This window comes from Salvelinus namaycush, chromosome 39 (genome assembly GCF_016432855.1).
Source record: "Salvelinus namaycush isolate Seneca chromosome 39, SaNama_1.0, whole genome shotgun sequence".
Classification (NCBI taxonomy): Eukaryota; Metazoa; Chordata; class Actinopteri; order Salmoniformes; family Salmonidae; genus Salvelinus; species Salvelinus namaycush.
This window is the reverse complement of record NC_052345.1, coordinates 15593990-15621737: the sequence shown is the minus strand read 5'-3', so window position 1 is coordinate 15621737 and position 27748 is coordinate 15593990. Positions and strand designations below refer to the sequence as shown.

General features: G+C 45.6%; 1 pseudogene; it reads left to right on the top strand.

Moving 5' to 3' along the window:
• Nucleotides 1–27748, top strand: part of LOC120032727 — a 171716-nt pseudogene that overhangs the window by 125904 nt on the left and 18064 nt on the right.

The following is a 27748-nucleotide window of genomic DNA, read 5'->3' as shown; positions in this document are numbered from 1 at the left end:
ATCAAATTGTATTTGTCACATGCACCGAATACAACAGGTGTAGACCGTGAACACAATAAAATAACAATAGCGAGGCTATATACAGGGGATACCGGTACTGAGTCAATGTGCAGGGGTACAGGTTAGTCGAGCTAAAAACAAAGGGGGTGGGGGGGGCGGGGGTCAATGCAAATAGTCCGGGTGGACATTTGATTAATTGTTCACAAGTCTTATGGCTTGGGGGTAGAAGCTGTTAAGGAGCCTTTTATACCTAGACTTTGCACTCCGGTACCACTTTCCGTGCGGTAGCAGAGAAAACAGTCTATGACTTGGGTGACTGGAGTCCATGACAATTTGGACAATTTTGAAATGAACATTAAATTCTCTGGCAACAGCTCTGGTGGACATTCCTGCAGTCAGCATGCCAATTCCACTCTCCCTCAAAACTTGACACATCTGTGGGATTGTGTTGTGTGACAAAACCACACATTTTAGAGGGGCCTTTTATTGTCCCCAGCACAACGTGCACCTGTGTAAGGATTCTGCAGTTTAATCAGCTTCTTGATATGCCACACCTGTTAGGTGAATGGATTATCTTAGCAAAGGAGAAATGCTCCCTAACGGGGATGTTATTGGCCATAGCAAGATCTTGTATTTTCTCTTTCTCTCTCCCTCTGTCTCTCTGTCTTTCGCTCTCTCTCTCTGTCTGTGTCTCTCTCCCCCTCTGTCTCTCTGTCTCTCGCTCTGTCTTTGTATCTCTGTCTTTCTCTCGCTCATCTCTCTCTCCCAGACCGGGCAGCGAGGGCCTGGTGGTGAACGGGTTCCAGGCGCCTGCAGACAAGGCGAGCGCTGCAGAAACCAGGGAGATCAGTAGTAGTGCCATTCATCAAACGCCTGCTTCTCACAGAGCTGTATTTCTCATCTGACGGAAAAGAGAGGGGGCCGCAGGGAGGAGAGAGAGAGAAGAAGGAGAAGGAGAGCGAAAAAGCCATGCAGTCTCTGAACCTAGACGAGAGGTGGGGGGGGGGGGGGGGGTCGAAAGAGAAAGGGAGGGAAACAGAGGATGGAAAAAGAGAGAGGTATATAGCGAGGATATAAGGGGTGAGCTGGTGAGAGAGAAATTCGATAAGATAGAGCAAGAAAGGATGAGATTTCAGTCCTGCCAAATCAATGATGAGTTATGTGTAAAGTGCTTCTGTGGAGCCCTGTGGTGCTGTGCTAGAGCTACAGCCATAGCTAAAGGGAACAGAGATCCCTTCTAAAGGCCAGTTACATCAAACCCCACTCATTTAAAAGCTCAGACAGTGCAACTGCTGCTACAGCTGGCTCTAGACACTAATTGGGTACAGAAAAGTAAAGGCTGCCCTGCTGTCAAAATCACATAAGTTGCCCCATAGATACCGATCTGAAATCAGTTAAGAGTTACTTCCAAATGGTCAAAGTTAGGATTAGGAAGTGTAGCTGATTGTGAATGTGAACTTCTTAAGGATCGGGGTCCCGCTAGCCAGACAACTTCCGGTGAAACTGGAGGGCGCGCAATTCAAATAAATTCTAATAAACATTATGGATTTTAAACATTTAGGTACATATAAGTGTCTTATATTGGCTGAAAGCTTAAATTCTTGTTAATCGAACTGCACTGTCCGATTTACAGTAGCTATTACAGCAAAAACATGCCATGTGATTGTTTGAGGACGGCTCCCCACATCAAAATATTTTTCCACCGGCACAGGTTTCATACATTCACATATAAAGATGAAATATTCACTTACTTTTTGAAAATCTTCCTCTGATTTGTCATCCAAAGGGTCCCAGCTATAACATGTGTCGTTTTGTTAGATAAAATCCTTCTTTATATCCCGAAAAGTCAGTTTAGTTGGCACCATCGATTTGAGTAATCCGCTCGTTCAACTTGCAGAGAAAGGAATCCGAAAATCTACCCCTAAACTTTGTTAGAAGTATTTATTTATTAATATTTATTTCGCAAATAAGTACGTTCAATAGGAAATCGATTTTAGCAGGTGCGTAATTTCTTCATGGCGCGCGCAAACACGGATTTCCAAGACTGTGTCCTTCTACTAAAACTGCTATTTCTTATTCGTTTTTGAAGTTACAAGCCTGAAACCTTGAACATAGACTTCTGACATCACTTGGAATCCATAGGAATTGCAGGGAGCTAATTTACAATATGACCTTTCTCTTGGATTTCTAAGAGGATGGTCTCTCAAAAAAAAAGAATTCTGGTTGGTTTTTCTTTAGGTTTTCTCCTACCATATCTATTGTGTTATATTCTCCTACATTATTTAAAAATTTCTACAAACTTCAAAGCGTATTCTTTCCTATGGTACCAATGATATGCATATCCTGGCTTCAGGGCCTGAGCTACAAGCAGTTTACTTTGGGCACGTCATTCAGGAGGAAATGGAGAAAAAAGGGCCTAGCCCTAAGAAGTTATTAAACGATCACATACCTCAATGTGAGCTAGCATGATAGCCCCATAACCATCCATTCAGACGACTGCCCTATGGCAGATAATAACTGAATAATTGGCACTTAATTTGACATACTATTACCTTCGGAATACCACATCCGGAAGGTTGCCTTCCTTCCCGTCGCTCCTGGAGGGTCGTCCCATCTTTTCTGCTCACCGCCACGAAAATTGAAATATTGTCATCTCAATTTCATTTTACTTCTGAAAACTAATGATGGATAATGATGTTCCATATTTTCCATTGGCTTGGAGAGAAAAGGTCCTTCAGAAATCAGGTCAAACTATGGCTGGAGTTTTCTACATCCTCACTAGGGGCAAATTGGCCCATTTTGGTGCAGCCAGGCTTGAAATTAATTTGAGTGAGATGAGGGGTTGATTTTACTAAGAGGAAATACATCGCCCTCTCTTTCTTTCCCATTATTTCTCTCTCTTTTTTGAACTCTGTGTCTACAGTACGTGTCTCTGTCTTTCTTTCACTCCCTATTTATTTATTTATCTCTCTCAATCTTTTTCTCTCTCGTTTGTGCAGCTAACTGAGGAGGCTGTAATTGAATCATGTGAGATAAAGATGCAGAACATAATGGCAGTGTGTGCTTTTGTATTAGATTGGTGCAGTAATGACTCTCCTCTTTCCACTCTTCAGATAACCTAAAAGGGGAAATTGGCATGTTTACCATGTTGGATGTGTCTGTCCGTGTCAGTGTACAGAATGTGCTGTGTGAAATATCTATCTAATGACCCAGGTTTTCCTGCTCATGCTTGTGTTCAGGAATAACTCCCATCCCCCTAGTAATAGAATACAGCGTGTTTTGTATGTTGTGCCAGTTCTTCACTACTTGCTGGCTAAAGTGTATAGCCTTTCCACAAATATTTGATCCTCACCCTCGGCCTGTTCACCAGTTGTGTGTCTACATGGGATTCTAGAGGGCTTACCTCAGTCCCCCAGGCCAGTATAATTATACTCCCCAACCAGTCTACTGGTTAATATAATCACTCTTTCTCTCTCCATCACCAATCAATATATAGTCATTATTACTCTTGTTTGTACAGTGCCCTGTCAGCAGCTGAGCTGTGTGTGTGTGTGTGTGTGTGTGTGTGTGTGTGTGTGTGTGTGTGTGTGTGTGTGTGTGTGTGTGTGTGTGTGTGTGTGTGTGTGTGTGTGTGTGTGTGTGTGTGTGTGTGTGTGTGCACGTGTAACTGAACGTGCATATATTCACAAATGTGTGTGTGTATGTATATACACCAGTTGTGTGTGTATACACCAATGTGTGTGTGTGTGTGTGTGTGTGTGTATACACCAGTGTGTGTATGCGTGTATACACCCATGTGTGTCTGTGTGTGTGTGTGTGTGTGTGTGTGTGTGTGTGTGTGTGTGTATACACCAGTGTGTGTGTGTGTGTGTGCACCAATGTGTGTGTGTGTGTTCTCTCCCCTTATTCGTCATAATTTAATGTGAATTTTAGTGAAACAACTGGATTTGCTGACATGTAAAACAAGTGGAGATAAAGCAGAAGCAGGATCATTATAGATGGATGCATGCATATGCAGGAGGAACGCTGAGCTCTGTCAGAACAATCTCCCTCTCTCTCGGTCTCAGTGTGTCAGGTCTCTCATTAGTAAGCTGTCAGAGGAGAGAGAGAGAGAAAAGGTCTGTTTGTGGAGGAAGGAGTGTTGGAGGGGTGGGAGAGAGCGTGGAAGAGGAACCCCAGCAGGCGAGAAAGGTGTCTCTGACTTGTTATTCCTTTCCGTCTCACCCTCGCTCTACCTCCACCTCGCTTGCTGTCATCATTAATCCAAGTGAGCTCATTTTCATCACTCTTTCTCTCTTTCCCAATGACATGGACGTCGAATAAGGCGGCCCTCCGCACCTCTCTGATTCAGAGGGGTTGGGTTAAATGCAGAAGACACATTTCAGTTGAACGCATTCAGTTGTCCAACTGACTGAGTATCCCCCTTTCCCTTCTCTGTCTCTCTGTATTGCTGTCTCCACCATCCTATTTCTCTCCTCCCTCCCCGTCTATCTCTCGCCCTCTCTGTTACTCTAGGAACCAGGCAGACAGTTTACCCCTTCACTCCCTCTGACAGAGGAGGCGGAGAAGGTTTCCCCTCCTTCCTCTCATCTCTTTGACTCATCTAGCGCTCCTCTCTTCCTCCTCTGGCTGGAGTTAATGGCTTTAGCATCTCCCTTATCTCAGACACACTGTCATGGCTCAGAGCTGGGATTTACTGGATGTTTGGAGCTGTGTGAGAAACACACACACTCACACACACTTGAGAGCAGTGAGATACACACATGCATCCGCGCACACACACACACACACACACATAAACATACACGCATGCACGGCTGCACACACACACACATGAACATACACGCATGCACGGCTGCACACACACACACACACAGCGTAAACCAGAACCAATTAGCAGCATGTCATTTCACTGATTTGTTCCACAACATCCAGTTTCATCACACCCTCCATCAGGGGAGGGAAGACAGCAGAGCAGCAATCAGACACTCAAACCATCCATGTAATCATCTAATCATCTGCTCCAGCCTCCGCCTGCTTATCCCTATAGGGCCTGCGTGTGTGTGTGTGTGAGAGAGAGAGAGAACATGCGATACACATGCGCAAGCGTGCACACATACCCACACGTCTGGCTGTCTATACATTAAAGCCCTGTATACCAAAGGACTCCCTTAAATGGCCACTCCCCCCCTTCCGTCCTCCCCCCTTCCTTCCTTCCTCCCTCCCTCCCCCTCTGCCTGACCCTGTCCTCTAGTCAGCCAAGGGGACGATATGACAGCCTGCTGACAGGCCTGATGGGAGCCCCTGCTGCTGCTCACACATGCACAGACACAGACACGGTCGCTCACACAAACAGTCACACACACATACACACACACTCTCTCTCTCTCTCTCATACACATACACACACACCCATGGCTCGTCTCAACACCCTGAGCTGCTGCCACTGTGGTAGGAGACCCTTCACCCTGCACAGACGCTTAGCCAGCTGACAACCTCACACACACACACACACACACCCATATCCATTTCTTCTTTGAGTACAGAGGAAGAGGAGAATAGGCTGCTTTGAGAGAGAGAGAGAGCAACCCCCATCTTAATTCCCATAATGTAGATGTTATCCAAGGTTTTACATGTACTGAGAGATGTTTGACCTCTGTAGACATGGGGGACCTTGGATTCTCACAGAATAATGATCAGCATCAGAGCTCTTCTCTATATTACCCCTATTTGTATCCACCAAAGCCGAACTCACTCCCGTCTTCACATAGGCCTGCTATGTGGTCACAGTGTGCATTCATAGGGGCTTGCTGATTGGACTCCAGCCCAGAGAAAAGGAGGACTGGACTGGACGATTGGGCGCCACTGTGCCCCTGTGTGTCATTGGACATGTGTGTCCTGGCCCTCTGTCATTTCATTTTAAACGAGTGTGTTTGCGTCCCTCGCTTGTCGTAACTCAAACCACATGCCCACCGACATGTCCGCTCTACACAAACAATCCTGGCAATGCCAGTCGCTCACTGTGCCGTCCTGGAATCAAAATGGGTATGCGTAAGGGGGTCACCCAATTATCACATTTCTAGGGGGGTTTGGGGCGGATAAATTAATCAAATGACTCCCTCATTTTCCTCTCGCTTCCTCTCTTGCATGATCAAATGACTCCCTCGTTTTCCTCTCGTTCCCTCTCTTGCACGACTCTGACAACGTTAGTCACACAGCAGTGGCGTTGACGGGCTAAACGGCTGCCAAGAAACGAGGGAATAAACCAAGAAAAAAAGCTAGGCTTTCTAAATGAAAAACAAGTATTAAAGTCTGTTGCTCTGTTTTGTGCTAACTGGCTCTAAGTGATGGCTAACAGCGTTGACTGGATTGATTTGGTTTGCATTGGTTCTGAGGGCAGTTAGCGTGATTAGCGTAGCGGCGGCCATTTTGTCTCCAGTTTCCCCCTGGGTAGGTGATTACGGATGGGATATATCGGAGACAGATAGCCATCTTAGGGCTAACAAATGCTTGATTGAAGTCCTGCGGAGCGTAATGAGAAAGGATCACAGCTCTGTAGCCGACAGGAGCCGTTTCTCAATTCGTTGTGGATGTGTCATATTATGATATTTATATTATGATATATGATATTCATCATTAACAGTTTGTTCAGGTTTGACTGATAATGCAGACGACAGGAAATGGAATCAGAGTGTTATGCAGGATTGATTTGATTCATAAATCATCTAGTTTGATTGAGGCATGCCGCCCTCACACGCTGTCTGCTCTGCTTCCTGTAAATCTCACAGTCTGTCTCCCAAATGGCACCCTATTCCCTTTTTAGTGCACTACTTTTGACCCGGGCCCACAGGGCTCTGGGGAATAGGGAATAGGGAATAGGGTACAATTTGGGATGCAACCCCTCTATTTCCTATGCCACTTACTTAGCGTCTGATGTGCTGCGATGTTTTCACCTATTATTTTAATATCGAGGCAATACAACTCAAAGGGAGGGGCAGTCTTTTATTGCCTCAAAAGAACAGGTGCAGATGCTTAGTAACCATAGCCATCACATCTTTTATACATCTTTCCTATTTTCTCAATAAAACTGGAGTTACTGTTCTCTAACCAATCTGGAGGATAGAGTTCACCTTTACCCTCACACAACAAAACAAACAGAAGTTCCACTCTACTGCACAGAAGTGTAGACACATGTTGGTTTATTTTTTATACATACAGTACATGCAGTACTGCAGGAATGTTGTGTTTAACTGTCAGGTACAGTAAAGAACAGTACTTTAGTTTTTCTTTGGTTGTTATGTGAAATAGGCTACATGGGAGTGTGAGCGATGTGAAGGACAGAGAGAGTTGGGGGATACGTTGGTTGGATGGGAGGGCGATTTTTGATGGGGGAAGGGCTCAATCCTGCCATTCAGGGCCGGACGGACTAGTGTGGGTGAAGAGGTGGAGGAGGGAGACAGTCGCAGCTCATCTTGTCTGCGGTGAAACCTCCTTCAGGAATCCCATCAAATTGCAGAGGCATACACACACACACCACACACACACACACACACACACACTCACACACACACGTCAGCCACCCTTATCTCAAGGATGAGAGTCAGACTTACAGTATTAGACTCACATCCTCTCCTCTTCCTAACAAGCGCTCTCAGAACTATATCTACTGCATAACAGGGCCTGGAGATAGTAGGATATAGACAGCAGATCAGCATCCTGTCTCACTCTATACAAATGACCCTCTCATCCCAGCACATGACATGCTGTTAGGACTGTGCGTTGCGCAAGAGGCTTGTTAAAGCCTTCAGTGTTTATAGTATATTCAACAGTGGTGTCTTTGAGTCTGTAGGGAAATAGATGAGCTAGCCAGAGGAACATGTTTGTATCGTGTGTGTGTGTTTCGGTAATACGCGTGTGTGTCTCTCTCTAGGGTGTGTGTGTGTGTAGTGTTCGCTGTCTGAGCTCCAAAACACACATGCATGGAGACACTCTCTCTCTCCCTTTCTCTCTTTCATGCTAGCTTCGTGATTGTTACTTACAATTAGTTTGTGTTTTATTTGCTCGTATTACAGTATGCGGTCATTCATATCAACTTCCTTTTCCAAATGCACTTATTGTAAGTCCCCCGGGATAAGAGGGTCTGCTCAATCAAATCTAAAACATAAGCGTGTTCTGTAGAGAGAGGAAATTGACTGTAGCCCACCTCCATCACCATGTCCATTAGCCTTGTGTCTCCATCTGTCACGCTGGGCCAACACACACACACACACACACACACACACACACACACACACACACTCACCCAGACCACTCACAGGTCAGCTATCCAATAGGGACTCGGTTGGCACGGTAAGTCCGAGGTTTTAGCCAATCGATGCGAATGAAAATGGATTCAAGTGACGGGAGTGATAGCAGACACAGCCCTGTTGTCTCAGGAGTGGTCTCTACTTCCTCCTCTTCTAGTAGGAGGAAATGGATACAGTGGAAATTGATGAGGGAAAATACATGAGAAGCATGGGAGATTCCTTCCGCCCAGTGGAGTATAGCAGAAATCAGTGAAGGCCAGAGTTTAGGGTTGCGGTAGATTCCTTTCATTTTTAGCTGGTAAGGAGTTTGGAATGTTGTGGGGGAATCAATGGGACACACACTGACACACAGAAGTAGACCGCACACGCACACACACACACACACACTGAGACACAGAAGTAGACCGCACACACACACACACTGACACACAGAAGGAGACCGCACACACACACACACACACACACTGACACAGAAGTAGACTGCACACACACACACACACACACACACACACACACACACACACACACACACACACACACACACACACACACACACACACACACACACACACACACACACACACACACACACACACACACACACACACACACACACACACTGACACACAGACACACACATTCTCTCTCTCACAGGCTCCAGCTATCTCTCCCTCTTCCTTAATAATGCAAAAACAAAACCCTCAACTGGCAGGGAGTCTCTCTGCGTCTCTCTCTGACACACACTCCTCTTTCGTCCTCTCCCTCGCTCCGCTCCTCTCATCTCTGAAACGGACACATTTCTCTCTCTCTGACACACACTCCTCTTTCGTCCTCTCCCTCGCTCCTCTCATCTCTGAAATGGACACATTTCTCTCTCTCTGACACACACTCCTCTTTCGTCCTCTCCCTCGCTCCTCTCATCTCTGAAACGGACACATTTCTCCCTCTCTGACACACACTCCTCTTCGTCCTCTCCCTCGCTCCTCTCATCTCTGAAACGGACACATTTCTCCCTCTCTGACACACACTCCTCTTTCGTCCTCTCCCTCGCTCCTCTCATCTCTGAAACGGACACATTTCTCCCTCTCTGACACAAACTCCTCTTTCGTCCTCTCCCTCGCTCCTCTCATCTCTGAAACGGACACATGTCTCCCTCTCTGACACAAACTCCTCTTTCGTCCTCTCCCTCGCTCCTCTCATCTCTGAAACGGACACATGTCTCCCTCTCTGACACACACTCCTCTTTCATCCTCTCCCTCCCTCCTCTCATCTCTGAAACGGACACGTCTCCCTCTCTGACACACACTCCTCTTTCGTCCTCTCCCTCGCTCCTCTCATCTCTGAAACGGACACATTTCTCCCTCTCTGACACAAACTCCTCTTTCGTCCTCTCATCTCTGAAACGGACACATTTCTCCCTCTCTGACACAAACTCCTCTTTCGTCCTCTCCCTCGCTCCTCTCATCTCTGAAACGGACACATTTCTCCCTCTCTGACACAAACTCCTCTTTCGTCCTCTCCCTCGCTCCTCTCATCTCTGAAACGGACACATTTCTCCCTCTCTGACACAAACTCCTCTTTCGTCCTCTCCCTCGCTCCTCTCATCTCTGAAACGGACACATTTCTCCCTCTCTGACACACACTCCTCTTTCGTCCTCTCCCTCGCTCCTCTCATCTCTGAAACGGACACATTTCTCCCTCTCTGACACACACTCCTCTTTCGTCCTCTCCCTCGCTCCGCTCCTCTCATCTCTGAAACGGACACATTTCTCTCTCTCTGACACACACTCCTCTTTCGTCCTCTCCCTCGCTCCTCTCATCTCTGAAATGGACACATTTCTCTCTCTCTGACACACACTCCTCTTTCGTCCTCTCCCTCGCTCCTCTCATCTCTGAAACGGACACATTTCTCCCTCTCTGACACACACTCCTCTTCGTCCTCTCCCTCGCTCCTCTCATCTCTGAAACGGACACATTTCTCCCTCTCTGACACACACTCCTCTTTCGTCCTCTCCCTCGCTCCTCTCATCTCTGAAACGGACACATCTCTCCCTCTCTGACACACACTCCTCTTTCGTCCTCTCCCTCGCTCCTCTCATCTCTGAAACGGACACATTTCTCCCTCTCTGACACAAACTCCTCTTTCGTCCTCTCCCTCGCTCCTCTCATCTCTGAAACGGACACATCTCTCCCTCTCTGACACACACTCCTCTTTCGTCCTCTCCCTCGCTCCTCTCATCTCTGAAACGGACACATTTCTCCCTCTGACACACACTCCTCTTTCGTCCTCTCCCTCCCTCATCTCTGAAACGGACACATTTCTCCCTCTCTGACACAAACTCCTCTTTCGTCCTCTCCCTCGCTCCTCTCATCTCTGAAACGGACACATTTCTCCCTCTCTGACACACACTCCTCTTTCGTCCTCTCCCTCGCTCCTCTCATCTCTGAAACGGACACATTTCTCCCTCTCTGACACAAACTCCTCTTTCGTCCTCTCCCTCGCTCCTCTCATCTCTGAAACGGACACATTTCTCCCTCTCTGACACAAACTCCTCTTTCGTCCTCTCCCTCGCTCCTCTCATCTCTGAAACGGACACATTTCTCTCTCTCTGACACAAACTCCTCTTTCGTCCTCTCCCTCGCTCCTCTCATCTCTGAAACGGACACATTTCTCCCTCTCTGACACAAACTCCTCTTTCGTCCTCTCCCTCGCTCCTCTCATCTCTGAAACGGACACATTTCTCTCTCTCTGACACACACTCCTCTTTCGTCCTCTCCCTCGCTCCTCTCATCTCTGAAACGGACACATGTCTCCGCGGTCGGTGCCCCTTTGACCGTTTCATGTGTAGATCTCCCTCTTTTTGGGATGCTGTTGCCCGCTCACTGTTCTGGCCATCTGCTACTCATACAGTTTGGATCACACTACTGAACGGTGCTTCACCCTCGTCATCAACGCAGCGTTGTCGTTTGATCGAGCTGATCGATTGATGTTTCGTTGTGTTTCTCTAATGCTCTCGGGGGCTTGGAAGTGGCTTCAACGTTTCTCAAGTCATCGTACGATAATGAGATAGATGGTGGTTTATTCAAAGTGACTTATAGTGAATGCAGTACAGGACCGAAGGTGTTTTGACCTGACCAGGATCGACTTTTGACCGTACAGTCCAAGGCACAGTGTTTCCTGGTCAGGGTTGTGGTGACCTGGTCAGGGTCATGTGGTCAGTGAAAACTCCTGGTCCTGAGTATACAACAGGTCCCCACGCAGACATCAAGCAGCGCAGCAGGTAGAATTGCCGTTAAAGCTGGTTCCAATACCCAAGCTGACAAGGTGGAAAATTGGTCGATGTGCCCTTGAGCAAGGCACTTCACCCTAATTTTCTCCAGGGGTGCCGTACTACTATGGCTGACCCTGTAAATCAACACTTTTCACTGCACCGTTCCGGTGTATGTGACAATAACACATTTAAATCTCATAACCGTCTCCAGCCAACTGATCCATGGAAACCATAGTTAATGTAACCTCTGCTCTGTCTGTGTGCTGTGTGTTTGAATCATACAGTAATTAAGGTAACCTCTGGTCTGTGTGTTTGAACCATACAGTAGTTAATATAACCTCTGCTCTGTGTGGTTGAACCATACAGTAGTTAAGGTAACCTCTGCTCTGTGTGGTTGAACCATACAGTATTTAATGTAACCTCTGCTCTGTGTGTTTGAATCATACAGTAGTTAAGGTAACATCTGGTCTGTGGTTGAACCATACAGTAGTTAAGGTAACCTCTGGTCTGTGGTTGAACCATACAGTAGTTAAGGTAACCTCTGCTCTGTGTGGTTGAACCATACAGTAGTTAAGGTAACCTCTGCTCTGTGTGGTTGAACCATACAGTATTTAATGTAACCTCTGCTCTGTGTGGTTGAACCATACAGTAGTTAATGTAACCTCTGCTCTGTGTGGTTGAACCATACAGTAGTTAAGGTAACCTCTGCTATGTGTGGTTGAACCATACAGTAGGTAAGGTAACCTCTGCTCTGTGTGGTTGAACCATACAGTAGTTAAGGTAACCTCTGCTCTGTGTGTTTGAACCATACAGTAGTTAAGGTAACCTCTGCTCTGTGTGGTTGAACCATACAGTAGTTAATATAACCTCTGCTCTGTGTGTTTGAACCATACAGTAGTTAAGGTATCCTCTGGTCTGTGTGGTTGAACCATACAGTAGTTAAGGTATCCTCTGCTCTGTGTGGTTGAACCATACAGTAGTTAATGTAACCTCTGCTCTGTGTGGTTGAACCATACAGTAGTTAAGGTAACCTCTGCTATGTGTGGTTGAACCATACAGTAGGTAAGGTAACCTCTGCTCTGTGTGGTTGAACCATACAGTAGTTAAGGTAACCTCTGCTCTGTGTGTTTGAACCATACAATAGTTAAGGTAACCTCTGCTCTGTGTGGTTGAACCATACAGTAGTTAATATAACCTCTGCTCTGTGTGTTTGAACCATACAGTAGTTAAGGTATCCTCTGGTCTGTGTGGTTGAACCATACAGTAGTTAAGGTATCCTCTGCTCTGTGTGGTTGAACCATACAGTAGTTAATATAACCTCTGCTCTGTGTGTTTGAACCATACAGTAGTTAAGGTAACCTCTGCTCTGTGTGTTTGAACCATACAGTAGTTAATATAACCTCTGCTCTGTGTGTTTGAACCATACAGTAGTTAAGGTAACCTCTGCTCTGTGTGTTTGAACCATACAGTAGTTCATGTAACCTCTGCTCTGTGTGTTTCTGTCTCATAGATTTCTCGGGGTGCCCCCAGGCAGAGGGAGCTGCCCCCTGACAGGACCTCTGCCCTTTGACCTCATCTACACAGACTACCACGGCATGCAGCAGATGAAGCAGCACATGGGACTCTCGCTCAAGAGACACAAGTATGTGTGTGTGTGTGTGTGTGTGTGTGTGTGTGTGTGTGTGTGTGTGTGTGTGTGTGTGTATGCGCGCGTACGCGCCAGTGTGTATAATATACATGTGTCAGTGTGATGTCATAGCTGAGGTTTACGGCCTGTGTTTATGAGTCCATTAGGGCTGCTTGTTAGGTGCACTGCTACTGACGTGTCTCTCTGCTCATAACTCACAGTTAGTTAATCCCCTATAGGTCAGTAAAACATCCCTCAGTCTCCGGCCAGACTGTCAGTCCTGTCTAATCCTATGATGGAAGGGGAGGGGGAGGCATCAATACAAAAGGACAGCACCACAGCAGTAACAATACACACTCTCTCCATCCACTGAGAATTACATGACAGGTCTTCCTTTTGAAGTCCACACACGCGTACATGAATTCAGAGAAACACAAACGCACACAGACAACAACAAAAACACATACATTTTCTTACATTTTAACTGCATCGTTGAGAAAGGGCTCATAAGTAACTATTTCACGGTAAAGTCTACACTTGTATTCGACGCATGTGACAAATAAATGGATTTGATTTGACACATGTTTAGAGGCAGACCCATACACACACACACACACACATGTTCAGTGCCGTCTATCTGACACACACACAATCGGCAGACTTTTCTGCTCGGCAACAAACAGCACCAACTAGAACGCATACAGCACAAGGCTCATACCAGCTCATCTTCTATATACAGTATGCACCAGGCCAGCTGTCAACAGCTTATTATTGCTGTTGTACTGGTTGGGTTCTGCGTTGAGGTTAACTATCGATCGCAGGGAGGCGCTGAGAGAACGAGGGAGCGAGGTAGAGGGGAAGAAAGATAGACGGAGAGGGAGAGAGCGCAAATGGAAGAGTGGCAGGCCTCTTGACTCAACCCGACACCAGATAACAGCCGATGCCCACGCCATGTATTTTTTAAATCCAATTATGAATGAGGGATGAGAAAGTTTTGGTATGCATGCGTGTGTGTATGCATTTTGGCATGAGGTAAGAGCATGAGAAGTGGGCCCGATGCTCTGGTTAAATTATCCCTATCCCAGCAGCTCTCTCTCTCTGTGTATACGTTCGTGTGTGTGTTTGAGCGCAAGAGCATGGTAAGTGAACCCTGAAATCCACCCAGCAGACTCTCTGTGTGTGTGTGTGTGTGTGTGTGTGTGTGTGTGTGTGTGTGTGTGTGTGTGTGTGTGTGTGTGTGTGTGTGTGTGTGTGTGTGTGTGTGTGTGTGTGTGTGTGTGTGTGTGTGTGTGTGTGTGTGTGTGTGTACGTGTTTAATTATACTTATATTTCTAGAGGGTTTAGGGTTAAGGTAAGAATTAGTGTTAGAATGAGGTTCAGGGTTTAGGAGCTAGCGTTAAGTTTCGGGTTAAGGTTAGGTTTTGGGGTTAAGGTTAGGGTCAGGGTTAAGGTAAAGGTTCGGGAAAATAGGATTTTGAGATGGATTGAATTATGTGTCCCCACAAGGTTAGTTGTACAAGACTGTGTGTATGCGCGTGTGTGTGTATCACGTTTCAGGGAAGACCCAGATGCAGACAGTGTCGAAGTAACAAAGGTTTATTACTAGAACAGAGGGCAGGCAAAACGACAGGTCAAGGGCAGGCAGAGGTCAGTAAACCAGATCAGTAAACCAGATCAGAGTCCAAAAGGTACAGAACGGCAGGCAGGCTCAGGGCAGGCAGAATGGTCAAAACCGGGAAAACTAGAAAACAGGAACTAGAAACAGACAGGAGCAAAGGAGAAACCACTGGTCGGCTTGACGAACAAAACAAACTGGCAACAGACAAACAGAGAACACAGGTATAAATACACAGGGAAATAATGAGGGGAGATGGGAGACACCTGGAGGGGGGTGGAGACAAGCACAAAGACAGGTGAAACAGATCTGGGTGTGATGGTGAACAAACAACTTTGTCCGACTGGTCGTAATAGCTTGCTGAGGTCAGCAGCTCTCCCAGACAGTGAGTGGCTCAACAGTTATGGAGTCGTGTTGATTTCTGCCTAGGCAAAGCAGCACATGTCAGTCTCTCCCGATCAATCAAGGGTTTGTGGTGTATAAATCAACACATTTTTCGAGTACAGCGTGATTTGAGGTTTCGAAACGTAATTAATATCAGAACTTTTTGAAAAGTAAGCCCTAAACATATTCAGATGTAGCTATGGTAAACAACCTTCTGTATTATTATTTAATGAGCGAGCTCACATAATAAATCTCTCTGCAACACACAGGGAATTGGTGTCACTATGAAACGTACGACCCGCTCATTATACGATACATTACATGTAGAAAGCTCAGTATTTATTTGTAAGAAGAACAAACTCCAGCGCTTTCTTCCGCACGGTACATCATCTTAGAAAGCTTTTATACTGCAAACATGAATAACTTATCAGTCGAGTCCACACCTTATTGGAGCCTCATACGCTTAAAGGATGAAGTAGCCTTTAGACACTGGATTTCCCCCTCTACTTTAACCCCAGATGTAATGCTTTACCCACAGAGGATTTGTGGACAAGAATGAGATACGAGCCTTTTATCAGCCCTATCAACTGAAAGGCATATCATTAATCAAGTGCAGAGCTCCTGGGCCCTTCAGTCTCTGTTTAATTACTTTAGTTTGATGTTGCTCCCAACGTCCAGATGCATTAATAATGCCTGGCCAGCCAATACGCTAGTTTCCTAGGGAGGGGGAGGTGTGTGTGTGTGTGTGTGTGTGTGTGTGTGTGTGTGTGTGTGTGTGTGTGTGTGTGTGTGTGTGTGTGTGTGCGTGCATGCGTTCAGGGGAGGAACAAGAGGATGGGGGGGTCAATGATAAGAAGAGGGCAGAGGTCTGGTAAAGATGCTGAAAGCTGATATTGTGCGGCTTTAAATCACACCTCGCAACTGATAATGGGGGATACACTATTGATCCCTATGTACGTGTAGCACAAGGGGATGTGTGAAACTTACTCCTCAGCCTGAAGTCTCCCCACTTGGGCCAGCTATCTTTTCGCGTGGCGCCGTCTGGCAAGACCCTTCAGGAGGGCGGCCACGTGTGCTAGCAAGGCAGAGGTCCTGAGTTCGCGCCAGGTATGGATCGAATCGGGAGGAAGTGGTACTCGCTAAGCATGCAGTGTGACGTCCTTTACATACGCATGGTGAATGTACTGCTCTGATAGAGCATAGCTGGAAGAGGACTGCGAGGGCATACATACAGTACACATGTGCGCACACACACAGAAAATGTTACGTAAGCACATACACTTACTCAGCAACCCAGGCCATTTCTCACCTCATGAACGGCTACTGGGAGCACTGATCACAGTATTTACAAGCCACAGTTACATTTTCCCCCTTTTTGAACAAGATAGCATAATGTACACTGAGTGGACAAAACATTAGGAACACCTTTCATAATATTGAGTTGCACCCCCCTATTGCCCTCAGAACAGCCTCAATTCATCGAGGCATAGACTCTACAAGGCGTTTAAAGTATTCCGCAGGGATGCTGGCCCATGTTGGCTCCAATGCTTCTCACATTTGTGTCAAGTTGGCTGGATGTCCTTTGGGTGGTGGACCATTCTTGATACAAGCGTTGCAGTTCTTGACACACTCAAACGGGTGCACCTGGCACCTACTACTACTGTATACCCTGTTCAAAAGCATTTCAATTGTGTGTCTTGCCTATTCACTTTCTGAATGGCACACCTACACAATCCATGCCTCAATTGTCTCAAGGCTTAAAAATGCTTTTTAAGCTGTCTCCTCCCCTTTATCTACACTGATTGAAGTGGATTTAATAAGTGAGAACAGTAAGCGATCATAGCTTTCACCTGGATCCACCTGGCCAGTCTACTGTATGTCATGGAAAGAACAGGTGAACAGGTCCTAATGTTTTGTATACTCAGTGTGTAAGAAACTTCATATTTATCTATATCAGTGGTTTGTGATGTAGTACACATATCAAATCAAATCAAATGTTATTTGTCACATACACATGGTTAGCAGATGTTAATGCGAGTGTAGCGAAATGCTTGTGCTTCTAGTTCCGACAATGCAGTAATAACCAACGAGTAATCTAACCTAACAATTCCACAACTACTACCTTATACACACAAGTGTAAAGGGATAAAGAATATGTACATAAAGATATATGAATGTGTGATGGTACAGAACGACATAGGCAAGATGCAGTAGATGGTATAGAGTACAGTATATACATATGAGATGAGTAATGTAGGGTATATAAACATAAAGTGGCATAGTTTAAAGTGGCTAGTGATATATGTATTACATAAAGATGGCAAGATGCAGTAGATGATATAGAGTACAGTATATACAGTGGTTTGTGATGTAGAACACATATTTATCTATATCAGTGGTTTGTGATGTAGAACACATATTTATCTATATCAGTGGTGTCTGATGTAGAACACATATTTATCTATATCAGTGATTTGTGATGTAGAACACATATGTATCTATATCTGTGGTTTGTGATGTAGAACACATATTTATCTATATCTGTGGTTTGTGATGTAGTACACATATTTATCTATATCTGTGGTTTGTGATGTAGAACACATATTTATCTATATCAGTGGTTTGTGATGTAGAACACATATTTATCTATATCTGTGGTTTGTGATGTAGAACACATATTTATCTATATCTGTGGTTTGTGATGTAGAACACATATTTATCTATATCAGTGGTTTGTGATGTAGAACACATATTTATCTACATCAGTGGTGTGTGATGTAGAACACATATTTATCTGCAGTATTTCAGTGGTTTAAACCTCAACGGGAACAGTGGTGGGTGACAGCCTCCCACCACTGTTCCCGCTCCAAGCAACAATTTAACCAACATTAGTCCCCACTCTGATCCTCTGCTAGATATGCTACCAGATATTCCACTCAGTAACTCCAAAGCCATTTCCCTCCTTCTTTTCATCCCTTCATACCTCCTTCCCTCCATCCCACCATCCCTTCACACGTCCAGGGTAATCTTGTCTGTTGGCAGAAGTTCCCCGTTTTTGAGACGATGAGGGAGAAAGGGAGGGAGGGAGGGATGGAGAGAGTGAGGGAGGGATGGAGAGAGGGAGGGAGGGATGGAGAGAGGGAGGGAGGGATGAGAGAGAGAGAGAGGTTGGGATGGAGAAAGGGAGGGATAGCGAAAGGGAGGGAGGGAGCGAGGCAGAACTGAAAGTTAAATCTCTCATCAATGTTTCATGACACTGCTCTGAAAGCGGCCCCCTTGACTTACAGCTGCTCAAAGAAGCATGGCGTTTTTTTTAGACGCTCCCGTGCAGATGATATGTCGTCTTCAGACGCTCCCTTTGGAGTCTTTCGGTGAAAAACATACCGAAATATCTGCATCACCTTGTGCAGTATGGTAAAGATATTATGCCTACAGTGAAACGTGTATCAATCCTGTTCACATGCTTGAAAATAGCCAATTAGCATCACAACAATGCCTTGAATACACACACAGTAAACACACACTAGACACTGCATCTCCGAATATAGGCCTAGCAATCTTTGCTGTCGTGTTGACACAATAACAACACATGAATAACGTCAGAACAACGTTGCAAAACAATACCCAGTGATTACATGGTGTGAGTCACTGCGGTGTTAAACGGTGCCCATGGTGCAGGCTGTTGTATTTAATGCAGTGAATATTATTTACTTTGAAATGGAGCCAGTGAATCTGGAACACAGCGTTAGAAGGGGAAGTTACACACATCTACGCACTCACTCACACACACACGCGCGCCGCTGCTAAATCGTGGTCACCGCTGAAAGAAAAAACTAATCTGCCACCGCTGCTGAAAAAAATCCAGGGGAAACACTGCACAGGCTCTGCACAGGCTCTGTCAAGAGGGCCTTGGTGACCACTGGTCAGCTGTGAGGTATACATGGAAATATAAGATTCTAACTTGTATTTTTTCTGTGAAATATATTATCGGTAGACGTGTTTATTTGATGAAAACTGAAACCGATTCTAGCAGAACATTTCAGCCCTTTCAGCAGAACATTTCAGCCCTGTCTACTAGGGGATACCATGGGTCTATCCATCCACACGCGCACTCTGCTCGGTATTCCACGGTTAGGGAATTACGCTTTGACTTTAAAAATGTATGCCAAACAAAAACTATTGATTTCAAAGTTGAACAAACTCTAAAACTATGCAGAAGGATTACTTTGAACAATTTCCACAGAAAATTAAACAAAAACGAATTGAGTGGAAAAACTGTGATCAAACCGTAATGGAATTGCGGTAAAATCTCTCTCAGGTTTTTATGCTCTGAATTAAGATTCAAAGATGTCAGCAGAAAAAATAGGTTGTCAGCTATGTCATGGTACCTTGAGTTTGAAAAAATCTATTTTTTTGTTATTGAAGTTAAGTAAGTAAAGTGGATGTACACCCGGTAACAGAATTACGGTAACGGAATTACATCATGGGTCCCTGGTCTGTACTACACAGAAATGCATAATTATGGATATGAATGTCATTCTCTGTTTGGACATCACAGTAGAGCACAGTAGATTACAGTACAGTACAGTACAATACAGTACGTAAGAGTACAATACAGTACAGTAGAGTACAATACAGTACAGTAGAGCACAATACAGTACAGTAGAGTACATTACAGTAGAGTTCAGTACAGCAAAGCAGAGTAGGGTAGAGTTCAATACAGTGCAGTAGAATACAGTACAGTACAGTAGATTGTATACTGTACTATACTCAACTTTTCTTTAGTGTTCTATATTGTACTGTACTATTGTATTGAACAGTACTCTGCTGTGCTCTACTCACTGTACTGTACTATGCTAGCCAAACTTGTGAAACATACGTCTATGATAGGTTTCAGATTTGGTCCAGTCCGGTCCGTCCTTTGACATTAACATCTAAAGCCAAGGCGGACTGACCAAAGTTCATCTACTTTTCAACATCCATGAACGTCCAGTGTAGGTTGGTGCTCAGCAGTGAGGATGCTGGTTAAGGTAAATGGAGAGAGAGGGGGCTCATGGGTAGGTGTCACTAACAGCTGGGAGAGGTGACAATAACTGGAGAGTGAGAGATGGAGGTAGATAGCGGGAGAGAGAGGCAGGGGTTGTCCAGACTCGGACTGTTTTAACACTGTTGGTTTGACCACTAGACGACAGGAAGACAAAGAAAGTTAACAGCTGAACATAACATACAGTATGCCAGTGGAAGGGAGAACGGTTTGTGACTGTTACGATTTCCCATTGTAGCCAATTAGGTTGCAGACATTCCATTCTAGATTTTTTGGGGTCATTTTGGTCAACAAATTGTGTTGAATCACTTAATAATTTATAAACAACATTTCTATCATTAAAATGACTATAACTAATTGGTGTGTCTACCATTACGTGTTACTTCTCTGCACTCGCATTATCCTCGCTCCACATGAAGGAGAGAAATTACAAAATGATCGTACAGATATGTGGGTTGTTGGTAACGGTATTACAAGGCAATATTTCTGAAACGTGCAAAAGGTAAACAACATCTCCAAAACTAAATATACGTTTTGATATCAGTTGCCAGGGGTATTTATGTCAACATGATTGTATTTTAATGTACAGTACCAGTGAAAAGTTTGGACACACCCATTCATTCATGGGTTTTTCTTTATTTCCAACAGTCTTGAATGAGTTCCCACATATGCTGAGCACTTGTTGGCTGCTTTTTCTTCACTCTCTGCGGTCCAAATAATCTCAAACCATCTCAATTTGTTTGAGGTCGGGTGATTGTCAGGTCATCTGATGCTGCACTCCATCACTCTTCTTGGTCAAATAGCCCTTAAACAGCCGAGAGGTGTGTTTTGGGTCATTGTCCTGTTGAAAAACAAATGATAGTCCCACTAAGGGCAAACCAGATGGGATGGTGTATCACTGCAGAATGTTGTGGTAGCCATATGGGTTAAATGTGCATTGAATTCTAAATAAATCACTGACAGTGTCACCAGCAAAGCACCCCCACACCATCGCACCTCCTCCTCCATGCTTCACGGTGGGAACCACACATGCAGAGATCACCCGTTCACCTACTCTGTGTCTCACAAAGACACGATGGTTGGAACAAAAATCTCAAATTTGAACTCATCAGATGAAAGGACAGATTTCCACCAGGTCTAATGTCCATTGCTCGTTTTTCTTGGGCCAAGCAAGTCTCTTCTTATTATTGGTGACCTTCAGTAGTGGTTCCTTTGCAGCAATTCGACCATGAAGGCCTGATTCACGCCGTCTCCTCTGAACAGTTGATGTTGAGATGTGTCTGTCACTTGAACTCTGTGAAGCATTTCTTTGGGCTGCAATTCCTGAGGCTGGTAACTCTAATGAACTTATCCTCTGCAGCAGAAGTAACTCTGGGTCTTCCTTTCCTGTGGCGGTCCTCGTGAGAGCCAGTTTCATCATAGTGCTTGATGTTTTTTGCGACTGCAATTGAAGATGCTTTAAAAGTTGTTGAAATTTTCTACATTGACTGACTGACCTCCATGTCTTAAAGTAATGATGAACTGTCATTTCTCTTAGCTTATTTGAGCTGTTCTTGCCATAATATGGACTTGGTCTTTTACCAAATAGGGCTATCTTCTGTATACCAACCCTACCTTGTCACAGCACAACTGATTGGCTAAAACGCATTAAGAAGGAAAGAAATTCCACACATTAACTTTTTACAAGGCTCACCTGTTAATTGAAATGCGTTCCAGGTGACTACCTCATGAAGCTGGTTGAGAGAATGCCAAGAGTGTGCAAAGCTGTCATCAAGGCAAAGGGTGGCTACTTTGACGAATTTCAAATATAGAATATATTTCCATTTGTTTAACACTTTTTTGGTTACTACATGATTCCATGTGTGTTATTTCATAGTTTTGATGTCTTCACTATTATTCTACAATGTAGAAAATAGTCAAAATAAAGGAAAACCCTTGAATGAGTAGGTGTGTCCAAACTTTTGACTGGTACTGTATTTCTGATACCTTTTAAGACTTTTTCTGGTATATCTTCTTAGACCCCTTTTACATCTTTTTCTCCATGAATAAAAGCCCTTACTTATGCCAAGTTTTTAAGATGGAAAATGGAAAGAAAAATGTATCTATGCCTTCATGTCCCCAAAATGTAGACTCTTAGCTTTCATTTGACACCCAGTTTGATAGGCTCCTACGTACTTCACATGTTGGTGCGCGTGGGTCCTTTTACATGGAAATGCCCTGGGCTCTCACTGGTCTTCAGCTCTTCTACTAATCGTCCCTGAGCTCAGACAGTGGCAGGATTTAACACTCACTAGACTGGCAAAGAACTGTTTGGGCTTTAGAGCATGTGTAGGGAATCAGTGAGTTACCATGAGTTACCATGTCACCATGTTTCCTTGATTCCAAGTTAGTTATTACCCAATTTCTCAGTATTCCCCATAGCCATTACTTTACCATGCTGCTTCTAGTTCAATTATGTGCCCTTACATTTCTGAGAGGGTACACTGGCCTTTAATTCTAAATTCTAAATTTCTTGGTTTTCCATCTCAGCTCCCAAACAACCCTTGGTAGCTTTTGGAACAACAGAAATTATTGATGCCCCTCTCCCATCAACAGAAGCACAGCTATATCTACTAACTTCTACTTAACAACAGTTCCACAGTGAGCTTTTGTCTCCGTGGTGTTGATAGTATGTTCAGCAATGTGTGTCTTGAAGACTGGTATTGATGGTATTTAACGTTCTTTGCTGTTCTGTGTTCTCTCTTGACAGACACGTACACAAGGCTTGTCAATCAGACACACACCCTGCATATCGAGCAGACAAATACACACACACACATACACACACACTTTTTGAAAGAACGATTAACCAACACAGTCCGTCTTCTATACCTGTCTCTATGTAGAAAACCTGTCTCGTCTTCTATGTACTGCCTTTGAGAAAACACAAAGGCTTTCGGGGGGAAAAGAGCAGTGGTGATGCATTGTGGCCATTATTGAAATGGTTAATGCTGTCTAAAAATCTATTGTGACTATCTATTCATGTCAAAAACAAGCATTCAGAAGTCGGGCTTTGTCTGTTCTGACAAGTATTATCAGTTTTCAGCATGTTCAGAAATACACATGATGTTTAAATTAATCTCACATTTTATACCAGTGCCCACTTTTGACAGGAAATGTCCGATGTGTAAATTGCTCTGTGGTGTCGTGTTAAAATGTGCTCCCTATTTCAGGTGCCACATCCGTGTGATTGACACCTTCGGGACAGAGCCGGCCTACAACCATGAGGACTACGCCACCCTGCACGGCTACAGGACCAACTGGGGCTACTGGAACCTCAACTCCAGACAGTACATGACCATGTTCCGTAAGTATACATCAATATGGATTATCACTCATTAGTGATACTCTCTTTAATCAGAGACTATGATTAAAGGCCCAATCTGTAAGATTTCCTGGTCTCAGATTGTTGATTCAGTCTACCGCGGTATTGGACACAAACATCGTCATTATACTATAGCGATTCGGGGGGGGTGCGAGAGTCCAAGGCAAAGCACGACCCATGAAACTTTCAGCAGATATTAGGTGTTTTGGGAAGAGGGCTACAATTAGGACCTGAATATAGCCATGTGCTTTTGTGGGGCTCCATTATTATTTGATTTTGGAAAATGGCATATTAAAAAGGTTAGTTCACTATTATTGAATGTCAAGTCCAATACTACTTATGGGAGAGTTATGAGGGAGTTAGGAATGAGAGTTAGGAGGCCATAGTGATGGGAGAGTTAGGAGGCCATAGTGATGAGAGAGTTAGGAGGCCATAGTGATGAGAGAGTTAGGAGGCCATAGTGATGAGAGAGTTAGGAGGCCATAGTGATGAGAGAGTTAGGAGGGAGTTAGGAATGAGAGTTAGGAATGAGAGTTAGGAGGGAGTTAGGAATGAGAGTTAGGAGGGTGTTAGGAATGAGAGTTAGGAATGAGAGTTAGGAATGAGAGTTAGGAGGGAGTTAGGAATGAGAGTTAGGAATGAGAGTTAGGAGGGAGTTAGAAGGGAGTTAGGAGGGAGTTAGGAGGGAGTTGGGAGGGAGTTGGGAGGGAGTTAGGAGGGAGTTAGGAGGGAGTTAGGAATGAGAGTTAGGAATGAGAGTTAGGAATGAGAGTTAGGAGGCCATAGTGATGGGAGAGTTAGGAGGCCATAGTGATGGGAGAGTTAGGAGGCCATAGTAATGGGAGAGTTAGGAGGCCATAGTGATGAGAGAGTTGGGAGGGAGTTAGGAATGAGAGTTAGGAGGCCATAGTGATGGGAGTTAGGAGGCCAGAGTGATGTGAGAGTTAGGAGGCCATAGTGATGGGAGAGTTAGGAGGCAACAGTGATGTGAGAGTTAGGAGGCCACAGTGATGTGAGAGTTAGGAGGCCACAGTGATGTGAGAGTTAGGAGGCCACAGTGATGTGAGAGTTGGGAGGCCACAGTGATGTGAGAGTTGGGAGGCCACGGTGATGTGAGAGTTGGGAGGCCACGGTGATGTGAGAGTTGGGAGGCCACGGTGATGTGAGAGTTGGGAGGCCACGGTGATGTGAGAGTTGGGAGGCCACGGTGATGTGAGAGTTGGGAGGCCACGGTGATGTGAGAGTTGGGAGGCCACGGTGATGTGAGAGTTGGGAGGCCACGGTGATGTGAGAGTTGGGAGGCCACAGTGATGTGAGAGTTGGGAGGACACAGTGATGTGAGAGTTGGGAGGACACAGGGATGTGAGAGTTGGGAGGACACAGGGATGTGAGAGTTGGGAGGCCACAGTGATGGGATAGTTAGGAGGGAGCGTTAGGAGGCCACAGTGATGGGATAGTTAGGAGGGAGCGTTAGGAGGCAACAATGATGTGAGAGTTGGGAGGCCACAGTGATGTGAGAGTTGGGAGGCCACGGTGATGTGAGAGTTGGGAGGCCACGGTGATGTGAGAGTTGGGAGGCCACGGTGATGTGAGAGTTGGGAGGCCACGGTGATGTGAGAGTTGGGAGGCCACGGTGATGTGAGAGTTGGGAGGCCACGGTGATGTGAGAGTTGGGAGGCCACAGGGATGTGAGAGTTGGGAGGCCACAGGGATGTGAGAGTTGGGAGGCCACAGGGATGTGAGAGTTGGGAGGCCACCGTGATGGGATAGTTAGGAGGGTTGGGAGGCCACAGTGATGTGAGAGTTGGGAGGCCACAGTGATGGGAGAGTTAGGAGGGAGCGTTAGGAGGCAACAATGATGTGAGAGTTGGGAGGACACAGTGATGTGAGAGTTGGGAGGACACAGTGATGTGAGAGTTAGGAGGCCACAGTGATGGGAGAGTTGGGAGGGTTGGGAGGCCACAGTGATGTGAGAGTTGGGAGGCCACGGTGATGTGAGAGTTGGGAGGCCACAGTGATGTGAGAGTTGGGAGGCCACAGTGATGTGAGAGTTGGGAGGCCACAGTGATGTGAGAGTTGGGAAGACACAGTGATGTGAGAGTTAGGAGGCCAGAGTGATGAGAGAGTTAGGAAGACACAGTGGTGTGAGAGTTAGGAGGACACAGTGATGTGAGAGTTAGGAGGACACAGTGATGTGAGAGTTAGGAGGACACAGGGATGTGAGAGTTAGGAGGACACAGGGATGTGAGAGTTAGGAGGACACAGGGATGTGAGAGTTGGGAGGACACAGATGTGAGAGTTGGGAGGACACAGGGATGTGAGAGTTGGGAGGATACAGGGATGTGAGAGTTGGGAGGACACAGGGATGTGAGAGTTGGGAGGACACAGGGATGTGAGAGTTGGGAGGACACAGGGATGTGAGAGTTAGGAGGCCACAGTGATGGGAGAGTTGGGAGGACACAGATGTGAGAGTTGGGAGGACACAGGGATGTGAGAGTTGGGAGGACACAGGGATGTGAGATTTGGGAGGACACAGGGATGTGAGAGTTGGGAGGCCACAGGGATGTGAGAGTTGGGAGGCCACAGGGATGTGAGAGTTGGGAGGCCACAGTGATGTGAGAGTTGGGAGGCCACAGTGATGTGAGAGTTGGGAGGCCACAGTGATGGGATAGTTAGGAGGGAGCGTTAGGAGGCCACAGTGATGGGATAGTTAGGAGGGAGCGTTAGGAGGCAACAATGATGTGAGAGTTGGGAGGACACAGTGATGTGAGAGTTGGGAGGGCACAGTGATGTGAGAGTTGGGAGGCCACAGTGATGTGAGAGTTGGGAGGCCACAGTGATGTGAGAGTTGGGAGGCCACAGTGAAGTGAGAGTTGGGAGGCCACAGTGATGTGAGAGTTGGGAGGCCACAGTGATGTGAGAGTTGGGAGGCCACAGTGATGTGAGAGTTTGGAGGCCACAGTGATGTGAGAGTTGGGAGGCCACAGTGATGTGAGAGTTGGGAGGCCACAGGGATGTGAGAGTTGGGAGGCCACAGGGATGTGAGAGTTGGGAGGCCACAGGGATGTGAGAGTTTGGAGGCCACAGGGATCTGAGAGTTTGGAGGCCACAGTGATGGGATAGTTAGGAGGGAGCGTTAGGAGGACACAGTGATGGGAGAGTTAGGAGGGAGCGTTAGGAGGCAACAATGATGTGAGAGTTGGGAGGACACAGTGATGTGAGAGTTGGGAGGACACAGTGATGTGAGAGTTGGGAGGACACAGTGATCTGAGAGTTAGGAGGCCACAGTGATGGGAGAGTTGGGAGGCCACAGTGATGTGAGAGTTGGGAGGCCACAGGGATGTGAGAGTTGGGAGGCCACAGGGATGTGATATTTGGGAGGCCACAGTGGGACACAGTAGGATTCCACCATCATAGAGCCCTGGCCTTCACTATCTGACTGGCTCTGCTTTTTATAGCATGTCATTGAGCTAACTGAGCACTTGACTTTATCCACCCTCACCCACTCCATCCTCCACAGCACCACTTAGCATCGCTATATATTCTGCACCACCAGTACAGATGATCACTGATTTGTTGCTGAGAGTTTTCCAGCAGAGATGGAAATGCAAACATCTAGTGTATTCAAGATTTTAAAAAGCTTCTAAAGTTTGTAATTTCCATTTAAAATGTCAAACTTGATTTGCCCTAACGAAAAATGTATCAACCCCTACAAAAAATGTCCATTAATTAGAATCCACATAATAATTAACTTTTCCTTTTGCAGGATTATTTTCCTGCTGTAACAAACTGGCTCAAATTAAGATCCTACATCTGTACCTATCCACCTGGCTATAATGCACCCACAATACAAACCAAACCGCTCAGCATTGTAATGCTATGGATACCTGCAGAGTCCACCTAGGTTTAACACACCACTTAACACAACAATGCCAGTACTTTAGCATACAGACAGCTTTTAGATTAGCCACACTTACAATACCTTTTTGAATTAGCATATTAGAATCAGACTGAGGCACAGGCCATATCAATATCAGTAGAACCTCTTCACATTTCACTGAGGATATTGTTAAGCTCAAGTTCAAATGAGATGAAGGTATACACCTGTGTGTTTACTATCTCTTCTGTATCTGTCT